Source organism: Echinops telfairi, unplaced genomic scaffold (assembly GCF_000313985.2).
Source record: "Echinops telfairi isolate 266 unplaced genomic scaffold, ASM31398v2 ScPeMD7_5592;HRSCAF=6446, whole genome shotgun sequence".
NCBI classification, from domain to species: domain Eukaryota; kingdom Metazoa; phylum Chordata; class Mammalia; order Afrosoricida; family Tenrecidae; genus Echinops; species Echinops telfairi.
The window spans coordinates 20,883,595-20,894,376 of record NW_022109491.1 but is presented as its reverse complement, the minus strand read 5'-3'; the positions used below and the strand labels follow the sequence as shown (position 1 = coordinate 20,894,376).

The 10,782-nt window shown below is 56.0% G+C and overlaps 1 protein-coding gene across 4 annotated transcripts in view; it reads left to right on the top strand.

The window, feature by feature from the left end:
- Window positions 1-3,039: 3,039 nt before the first annotated feature.
- The window catches only part of DLGAP4 (DLG associated protein 4), a 132,456-nt gene continuing 124,713 nt past the window's right edge, over window positions 3,040-10,782 (top strand). For 2 of the 4 annotated variants that reach the window (XM_045295536.1, XM_045295537.1), the window contains exon 1: window positions 3,040-3,282. The gene's annotated coding sequence lies outside the window, so the exon portion shown is untranslated. The remainder of the gene's footprint in view (window positions 3,283-10,782) is intronic. The other 2 variants (XM_004697962.3, XM_004697961.2) reach the window with 2 other exon arrangements.

Here is a 10,782-nt window from a genome sequence, read left to right as displayed (position 1 = left end):
ACCTTCAAGCCTTTAAGACCCCAGATGCTATATCTTTTGATAGCCGGGCACCATCAGCTTTCTTCACCACATTTGCTTATGCACCTGCTTTGTCTACAGTGATTGTGTCAGGAAGGTGATTATCAAAGAATGCCAATTTAATAGAAGAAAGTATTCTTGCATTGAGGGAGTACTTGAGTGTCCATCTGCTACCTTGATACTAAACCTATACATATATGCACATAGATCTATTTCCACATCCTCACTATCAGTTTTAATCCCCCGGCTGCCCTCTGAGGGAGGGATTGAGACTCGGTGGTTGTGTGACTTGCCCAGCATCTCCCAGCTTCAATCCAGTGGAGCCAGGGCTGGCCCTGGCATCCCAGGGATTAGAACTGGCAGTCAGCCAGGCAGTGGGCGCAGGTTCTGGCACTCCTGAACAAGCCCGACCCTCACCCTGCTTTCAAGGTACCCCTAGTCTGATAGAGAAGGCATCACTTAGCACAGAAATCGTGACTGAGGGAAACCTAGGAGCCAGTCATGGGGACCAGACTTTCTTGGGAGGCAGGGAGGGTTTCCTGGAGGAGGTGAGCATGCAGTGTAAAGGCTGCTGGGATAGATCATCTTGATGGGTGCTTGGGGAGTGAGGGGCTTCTTGGGAGAAGACTCTGGTTTCCCAGGCCACAGTGAAGAACCCCGAGGGAATCCCAGGCTCCCAGAGAATGACTGTCCATCTTCAAGTTGTACAATCTTTAGCTTCCCCTTTTAAAAGTGTTTCATTTTTGGTGTTGGGTTTTTTAAAAAACTCTATTAAGATACAAGAGAGTCCACATCCCATACGATCCTCCCACTTTAAAGTGGACAATCCAATAGCTTTTAGCTTATTCACAGTCATGCATCCATCACCACACGTCAGGCTTAGAGCATGTTTTATCACCCCAGAGGAAACCCAACACCCCTTAGCCTTCCTCTTCCTCACCCCAGCCTCCCCACCAGGCAGCCCTCCTCTACCTGCTGCCTCTATAGCTTTGTCTGTTCTGGGCATTCCATGCTGATGGGATCATCCAAGTGTGGCTGTTGGTCCCTTGCTTCTCTCACTTGGGAGCGCTGGTAGCGGAGTGGGTTAAACAGCAAGGTCAGCAGTTCAGAACCACCAGCCGCTCCAGGCTCTCTACTCTCGTAAAAAGTGACAGTCTAAGAAACTCACAGGGGCAGGTCTGCCCTGCCCTATAAGGTTACTAGGGGTCCACATTGACTAGACAGCAGGACAGTCAAACCCTGCCTTGAGGTCACTGTGAGTCGACATCGACCAGATAGCAGGGGGTTGAGTTTCTCATTCGGCATGTCTCCAGGGTTGGAGGTTACAGAGTCTTCCTTGTGAGAGCCGAGAGCCAGCAGGGATCTGAGGGACTGTCCCACCTGACTCCCCCTCCCCTCTTATAGGAGAGAGACTTGCTCCGGTCCCTCAGCAAGGAGGTCACCTCCCTCGGCTGTCACCTCCTCCTCTGGTTTCGGGCTCCAGGTGAATGCAATGGGAAAGGACAACTTGTTCGGGAAGCTGTCATCCGGAGCACAGGTCTCTATGCGCCGAGAATTTCCACAGTCCGTGGTGCATCTTGGCATCTTGAGCGCGTCTTCAAGGATTTGTGTCCGCTCATTTAGAGTGTTTTGTTGTGGCGTGTGGCCTTTCCATTCCTCACAACTTACAACACTTTTGTTTAGGTCTCCCTCTGGGGCGATGTTGCTGCTCTTGGGGCACTCAGTACTGGGAGAACCGGTGTGTGTGTGTGTGGCAGAGGTGGGGATTCAGATTCCAGGCCTTGCCCCGTCTTTTCGCAGCTGTGTGCCCGGCGTGGTTGCTGACGCTCTCTGTGCCTCAGGGTCTCCCCTGGAAAAGTAGGAATGACATTGTGGGGGCTGTGGAGAGGGAGACACGAGCTGAAGCATGGGGTGGGCTCCATCCCTGGGAGACCCTCGGGGGAGACTGTGGGGACTTCCCAGGGCCCTGGAGGAGCCCATGAGAAAGGTGACTGCCTGGTCAGCTTCGGCTTCCTTTGAACCCTGTTCCTGCAGGGACTTGGCCCCATCCTTCTTCTGCCAAACTGGCACATCCCAGCACATTCTTCGGCTCTGCACCCTGAGTCCTCTTGCTTTCTGCCGGTTTTGACATCTGCAAAATGGGGTTGAGGAATGTCCATGGGGACCACTAAGGCAGCCAAGAGGCACCTGTGGGGTATGAAGGGGAGAGGGGAGGTGGCGGGGGCAGGAGAGATGGCGCAGAGGAGAGGGAGGAGAGCCCAGTCTCTGCTGACTGAAAGATGTAAGCCAGAGCTATGGCACCTGTTCTGGGTAGGTGGGTGGAGAGGAACACCTGGCTTCCCTTCGCCTCTCGCAAAAGATGTGCTGTGGGGGAAGTGGGGGAGGTGTCCCTGCAGTGAGGGCCTCCTGCTGTGCTGTGTGTGCAGGGGACGGAGGAAGAGCCTCTGGGACGGGTCTTGATTAAGCTCTTGTATGTGACAGGCATGTCACCTGCCTGCTCTTCCTCGTCCTCAATAGAGTGTTCAAGGTTCCACTCTTGGTGTCCATTGACAAGTGGGGAAACTGAGGCTCAGAAAGCCGGGGCCACCAACCTGGTGACACCCAGCCGGTGAGGGGCTGAGCTAGGAATCGAACTCAGGACCAAACTGTCCCCATCCTGGGGGAAAGAGCAGAAAAAAGACAGGGGGCAGCCGCTGAACTGCTCTAACCGTTGGAGCCTTTGGAACCCCACCCTCTCAGCTGCTGTGGGGATTCTGTGGGTGGTGGGAAAGGCATCGTAAATATGCATGACATGCAAATAGATGGCTTGGGAGAGGGAGGGGGAAATACTGTGGGGGCCGCATAAGCCAGGATGCCGCAGTGCTTTGGAGAATGGAGTGTTGTATAAACACTTAGGTTTCCATGACAATGCTCCTGTTGTCCCCCTCCCCAACATCTCCGGAGTGTGCTTCAAGGGTCTTAGGCCAAGGGCTTTCCCTGGTGCCTCCTAAGTGCCGTTCTCCCTCCCTGCAGGACCCTGTGAGCACAGGACCTTTCCAGTGGCGCCTCCCCTGCTGGCACATGGTGGCCCCTGCATGACCAGGAGCTGGTCCCCCGATGCCCTGGAGCCCTGGCAGGGCCCCTGTCCCACACTACTTCCACCAGCACCTCTGACATGTGCCCGGAGGCATGAACGTGCCAGCCCTTGGTTCAGCGCCTGCTCCCGAGGTGACAACTGCTGACTCCCTGCCGACTCCCAATTCTCTGCGTGTGGCTCCCTGCTTGGTAAGTCAGTGCGTCCACAGTCCTGAGCACACAGCACTCAGGCTGCCCACCCACCCACCACGCTTGGCACCGTTGGGAAGTGAGCAGCGCCCACATGCTGGCAGCGGCCTCAGTGAGAGCGTTTGTGTGACTGGGCACGCTTTCCAGTCTTCCTGCTCGTCGTAGCCCTTCCTCCCAGCCAGCGTGGGGTACAGTCACTGTGTCCATTTTACAGAGGAGGAGACAGCCCCAGGGAGGGGGAGCCACCTGCCCGACACACAGCAAGCCCAGCTGACTCCATCTCAGCAGCTCGATTTTGCTGCATTCAGGGGCCTGGGGCAACTCACTGAACTCAGGCTCTGAAAGGGAAGGGACCTCTTAGCCCTTGGGTGGGGCAAGTAGGACCTTCTGAGAGCCTGAATCTTGGGACCCCGACTGCTCCTGCCTCCCTCTTCCCACCAGCAGCCTTTCTGATGTCTGCCTGCCCCTCCCACCCACTCACAGCCTAAGCCCGGCATGCTTCCCGCAGCAAGGGCCCCAGTTGCAGGCGCCTCTGCCCCATCCCTCAGGCACCTGCCCACATCCTCCACCTGGTCCTCCCTGCCTGCCTCCTGTGGCCATCCTGAAGCTTGGCAAGGCCGAGTGACTTCCCAGGATCCCCCAGCCACCACTCAGTGTGCGTGGGACCGCTGGGTGAAGATCTGCCCCTCGGGCTTGCCTCGGCTCCCACAGGCTTCAGTCCCCACTAGGCAGCCAGCAGCAGACTGGCACTTGGCACCGAGTGGGCACCCAGTAGGTAGTTATGGAAGGAAGGGCAGAGGGAGAGAAGGAGCGGCCGCTCTCTCACCTCCCTTGACCCAGGCACCAATAAGCCCCAAGAGCCCATTCGCTTTCCAGCTAGCTCTGGGGGACCCGTAGTCCTTCAGCCGGCCAGCGGGCCCCTCTGGTCTCAATGTCTTTATCTACCAACCGCTGCCTAGCCTCCTCACGGGTTGGGTATGGGAAGGGGAAAGACTCGTCGATATGCATGATATGCAAATGTCACCGGATAATGAAAAACCCATGAAGTGTGCTGTAGATAACGTAGGTAGAAGTACTTCTTAGAACAAGAAGGAGCACTCGAGTATGCGCGCGCGCAATCACACACACACACAGAGTGCCTGCCTTATTAATAACTGTGAAAAGGACTGGTTAATTAGCTGCCCCTAAGCTGGCTCCCCTGCCCAGCCCCCAGTCTGTCATGGAGACCACAGACAGCTGTTGGGCTTGGCTGAGAAGCTGTCACAGGAGGAGCTGGGTGCAGGAGGTCTCAATCGGAGGCATGTGGATCTCCTGGCCCTCTCCAGGGACTAAGTGTGTAACTGGAGCAGCCTGGTTCTCTGCCAGTGTTTCCTGAGCGGTTACTATGTGCCGGTGCTGTGCCACGTGCCTCCCTCTCGCCATCAGGTGTTGGGAAGGCTGGGTCACCGGCCTCCAGGAGAGGGCTCACCCTTCAATCACCCACCCCGTCCTTCCTAACAATGGCAGGCTTTCAGTGCCCACCTTCACCCCCAGGCCCAGGCATGGCCAGAGGCTCAGATGGAGTCTACTGGCAAGGCGGCATCTCTGACATTCCCAGCGTGTGTGGCCCAGTGACAGAGAACGGGAATCCTTGGCACAAGCTGAGAGAGCAGCCATCCGCGTTGCGAGGAAAGATGGAGGCCCGGGCAGCAGCGAGGGAGGTGTTACTGCTGCTATTTTGCTAACAAGCTGGTTATTTAAAGAACAGGCCCTGCTGAGGCAGGGAAACCGAATGGGGTGCCTCCGTGCCTAGGGCAGGGGCAGCCAGGGTATCCCCCAGGGGTGTGAGGCCCAGCGGGGCTGGGCAGAGTGGCTGCGAATTCATTCACGCCTTCATTTTTCATCCATTTGTTGGGATTATTAGTAAAGATCCTTGGTGACGCAGCAATTAAGTGCTCTGCTGTTAATTGGGAAAGTCTGTCTTTTGCCTAGCGACTGCTCTGTTCTGGAGGGCTGCTACGAGTCAGGATCGAAGGCCACAGCACTTTTATTGTTGTTAACAGCAGCACGAGAAGAGCCTGGCGAGAGAGGACCAGGGACCCTGGCAGGAGGGGGTGTAAAATAAGGTGACCAGATTTAAAGCGGGACACCATTGACCGGGGGCTGGGAGTGGGTGGGCGGTTTCTTGATTAAAAATTTGGTCTATATGGACCAAATAAACCGTTCCTTAGCTTGTCGTGCATTCTTTCCAAAAATCGGGACTTTTTAAAAATGCCGAAAATCGGGACTGCCCCGCCAAAAGCGGGACGTCTGGTCACCTTAGTGTAAAGGCGTTTCTGAGAAGATGGCGGGGCTGTATGTATTTCCTGACCCGGGGCTTGGTGCTAATCCATCGCCCTAAGCAGTTGTGTCCAATGCACTTTCCTCGGTGTGTTCCATTTCATGGTGAAAAGGCTAAGAAGCAATTAGACCAATGATGAACCCCCAGCCCGACCCACTGCTGCCCGGTCGTGTCCGTCTCTGAGCGACCCTGTCGGACAGAGAAGAGCTGCTCCCAAGGGTCTCCAGGGCCGTAGATCTTCAGGGGAGCACACTGCCTCATCTTTCCTCCAGAGAACAGAGGATGGGGCAAATTACCAGCCTTTTGGTTCGATGTTGGGTGCTGTACCTATGGCGCCACTGAATACCTAATTACTATTCAGCATTTATTCAATGTCAAACTCTCCCCTAAGCATGTTTCTGGGTGATTCCATTGTTTTACCCATTTTACAGAAGAGCAACATGAGGCTCAGAGAAGCCCGAGTTCTCAGGTGGTGAAGATGGGCTGACAGAGGCCAGCTCAAGTGACCCCCATGGACCCTCTCTCTCATCTTTGTGTCTTGCAAGGATTGGGCACGCGGGGGCTGGGGGGGGGACACAACACGGTCCCCAAGGGCAGCACATTCCTCCAGTTGGACCCAGACATCTGTCTGTGCCGATCACATCTGTAAGGTGTGGTTGGGGTGGACGGGCTGGTGGGCGTGGTCTCCAGCAGCTGGTCTGGGGAGTCCCACCGAGCCATTTGTCAAGGATCAAAGGATAGGAATCAGTGGTACCCAGGGAAAAGTCAAGCCAAGGGGCCAGGGCAACCCTGTTCCAGGTTGAAAGAGACCATTCATGTGAAGACGAGGGTCAAACCCGGCCCCCCGGATGTGGGGCCAACTGCCATTTCTTGAAGACCTAGTGTGTGTCAAGAACATCTCTCACGACAGTCTGTGAGATCTGTGATACTGGTCCCATTTGACAAGTGAGAGGACTGAGGGGAAATGACGGGGTCAGAGCTATGTAGCCTGGGCGTGGTGGAGCAGCTCTGCCTGGCTCTTCCCGCCTCCGTGCATGCAGGAAGCACCTGGGTCCAGGGACCCATGGCTGGAGTGGAGCTCCGTGTGACTCTGAGGATGTGGCAGGGAAGGTGTGCACGGCAGGGGGCTCCTGAGTCCTGAAACCAGGGCACCAGCCCCACAGGCAGAGATTCTAATCCCCTCCAAGTGTCCAGGCCCCCAAAGCACATGGTCTTGGGTAGGGACTGATCTCATACCACGGCCCAGCTACATCAGGTGACAAAGAGAGGGCGTGAGTGGAGTGAAGACATGAACTGAGCGCCTCAATGCCCCAAAGACTGTGGGGTGGGGGACTGCAGTGTGTGGGACAGTCCGCAGCGGCCTGTCTGAACTGCCCTGTCGTGTGAGCTGGCACCTGAAGGTGGACCGCACTCCTTTGTCGCTGGGAATAATCCACATGTCTGTTGCTGCTGTGTGCTGTGTGCATTCTGAGGTCTAGCACACCCGATAGGGCAACATGAAAGGGCCCCCACGACATTTGCTAGGCTGCGAGATCTACAGGCGCTAATCAGTCTTCAGGGCTTACCTTCCACGGAGCCCACTGGGGCCCTGAACCGCCGACCTGGGGTCCGCAACCCCCGGCGCGTCCCGTGCCCCCACCGCTCCTTCCGCCTCCGGGGACTACTTCCACCGTTTTGCTGCAGTGCCTAGTAGTACACTCTGCGGCTATTAGAAACAGGCCGCGGATATAAATTGATTGTTGCAGAACTTCATAGCGTGTTGTTGGGTTTGAAAAAAAGAAGAAAAAGAAAGCAAGGCGCTTATAAACGGCATGGGCGGTGTGATGCCATTTCTGGGAGGGCGGCGTGTGTTTCTGACAGCCTCTCGCCGTGGTTGCACGGGGAGAGGCGTCTGGATGATCTTTGCTGTCATCTTCCTGCTCTCTCGGCTTTGGAGCCTCTCCTGAGGGTTAGGAGGTGGAGGGGGCAGAGGGCAGCATGTGAGCCCTCCCACCGACCTGCCAGGGCAGTTCTTTCCCACGCTGACAAAATGGCCTGACTCGGGGAATCAGCAGATCTGCGCCAGACCTCAGCTCCGACGCTTCTTGACTGTGCGACCTGGGACAAGCCGCTCACCCTCTCTGCAGCGGAGTCTCCTCTTCTGTGAAACAGCTAATAACGTCAGAGGGTGGCTTCAGCATCCAGAAAGACAGCTACTACCTTATAGACACTCAGAGAATCTTAGTCTTACATCTCAGGCATGGAGACGTCTGGAGAAGTCAACTCTCAGAACCGCGGGATCTTCGTCACGGAGACAGCTGGCAAGGGCAGACACGTGCATTTTACAAGTACGCAGCTGTGTCCTTCCTGAAGACGGGAATACATTCGGAGCTACCCAATTATCTACCAGCAAGCTGAGGTGGTTAGGAAAGTTTCCGCCCAGCCAGACCACAGCGTCCTCGGCTGTGAGCCACACAGTGTGCACAGCTAGACTTGTTGGCATGGAAGCGTGGCCGTGGCTCATTGTTGAGGGGGAAATGGGTTGCAGGATGCCGTGCACTGTTACCTCGCTTCGGTCAAGGAAAAGAAAGAAAGCATAAATGTACAGAGGATATGTGTGCTGCTCCCCAGACGCAGGCAGAAGGGCAGGCACCACGTGCTCGTGGAGTGCTCAGAGATGCACCCTTCGCATGGTGAGCTCTGGGATTTCCTGTTTGCGTCTCATCATTCGGGGTCTTTTCAGATACTAATGACAGAACTCGAAATCCAAACTGGCAGAAGCAGACATGGAATTCACTGGAACTGAAAGTCTTAGAGGTTTGTCCGCCTTCAGGCTCAGCTGGATCCAGAAACTCAGACAGTTTTCCTAGGACCTGATTTCTCTCCCCGCTTCCCAACGCTGCCTCCTCTGGGTTGGCCCTCTGTTGCCATAGGCCTCTCCTGCAGAGGCGATGAGGTGCCCCAGAGCTGCGTCTTTTCACTGATGCATCCAGTTGTCAGGGGGAGTACTCCTACCCCCCAACCTCCGCAATCAATTGCTGGGGCTAGGGGGATTCAGCACTCTGATTGGAAGCCTGGGCCCCTTCCTGCCCTCCCTCCTGTGGGTGGAGCCAACATTTGGGGAAGGCTGTGAATTGAGCCCAGAGCACCAAGCCCTCCCTGGCCCCTGTGCGTGTTTAATTACCCAAGATACATAATGATCACACACACACACACACCACTAGTGAAAAGGAGTTCTGAGGTCCCGGACTTAGAGTCAGAGGCTCCCGGAGGCGGCTTAGGCTCTCTGGGAATCAGAGCAACAGGTTCTCCGAACGCCCCCATCTGTTTGGGGGATATGACACACCCTTTTTCAGAGCCTGAGCCTGGCCTCGGAGGGTCGTGCAGTCTTTTGTGGGGAAGAAAGGACCAGACAGTGATTTACCTGAAATGACTATTACCTGGGTAACCATTTCCATCTTCCAAAGTGTCCAACCACAATTTGAACCCCTGCAGAGATGGGCCGCTCACTTCCTGTTTCTTCCGCTGTTGGCTAGAAAGCTCCTTTGTGGGACCATGCCTACAATTTTAGCACAGCCCACGGCCTACCTGAAACTTTGCCCATCCACTCACCACTGGGGGGCTCTCTCCTGAAGGATGAACCAGGAGGGTAGGCGAGGGGCCACTGTTTCCAGGCCGGGGTCAGAGCTGAACCCCGTGGGCCCTGATGCCAGCTTGCACAGGCGGCAGAGAGGGTCACATCAGCAGACAGCAGCAGGAGCATGTAGGCTCCTGTCTCAGTCAATTCCCCAAATGCCCTTTGCGCTCCACAGCCATGTAAACTGAGGTTCAGAGAGATAAAACCACCTTTGAAACAACACAGAGATAGCTGAGAGATGAGGCCAGCACAGGGACTGGGTCTCTCTCACCCTACCCTCTGTCTGGCTCTCCTCCTGGCCTCCCTCCTCACCCCACCCCTGCAGGTGGCCCCTGATCACTTCATCTCCTCAAGCTTGGGCAGCTTTTCCCCAGAAGCCCCAGCCCTGGCAGCACATCCCCTAATAGCCTTTTGACTTTGGAGGCAGCCAGCAGAAAGAATCCTCATTAATCACCTGTTTCCTGGTTGTGTATTTCCCCAGCAACATTTTCCTGTTTCTGATAGATCAAAGTGGTGCCATGCCCAAGCTGTGTTTTGTGGTTGTCTTCAATGTTTCATCATACCCTCCAGTCCCCAGCCAGCCATTCATTCACACACTCCACCAGCCTTTCCTAGCGCCTACGGTGGGCCGACACCGTGCCAGGCCTCAGGCTACAAAGACGCACTAGGACAAGCCTCTCCCCCTGGGGGAGCGCACAGCTCCACCTTGCAGAGCGGCGTCTCCAGTAGATGCTCAGAAGCAGCACTGCGGATCAGAGGTGGCCGGCCTGTGAGCACTGGGCTCCAGAGCCAGAGCCAAAGCCACTGCTCCTGCCCTTCTGAGCCAAGCCTTGAAGGATGAGCAGGATCCTCTGGGAAGAAAGGTGAGCCTGGTGCAGGAGTCAAGAGCTGCCTGCCTCTTGGTGGCCAGGAAGCTGGCAGTAGGTCACTAGGCCAGAGAATGTGAAGGACAGTAGGGGGGGTGGGGCATTTGGCCAGAGAGGTCTGCAGAGGCCAGACCTAGGAAGGCCTCAACTCTTGGTGGAATTTGAATTTGCTCCAGAGGAGCCAAGTAGGCAAGTCAGGCTTGGATGTCAGAGAGCTCCTTGCTTTGAGGGCAACACTGGGAAAGGATTGATGGGGCTTGAGGAGGGACATGTACCAGGACTTGGGCACCTGGTGACTCCCAGTTTTATCCAGGGGGAGGGGTAGTATGGGCTCAGGAACCCGTGGACCAGTGGGCTGGGTGAATTCTGTCAAAGGCTGGGTCCGAGCCAGTGAGTGAGGGTCCCCCTCAGAGCCTCTTGAGCATCATAAGATGTAGAGCGTAAGACTCGGCACAGCTTCTGGGGTTCCCACACCCTTTCTGAGTGCCGGGGGCAATGATTTCCCCATGTGGGGCCTCAGTTGACTCTCCCCCAGGGATGGTCAGGGGGATGTATATGGGGTGTGCTCTGTCTGCCACCTGCACACAGGAAGTGCATGGTGACTCAGAACTGCTCTGGTCACTGTGGCCAGGAATGCAGAGGTGGCTAAAGAACTGACTGGCCTCTGGAAACTGGCTCCCAGCCAGCCAGGTGAGGAG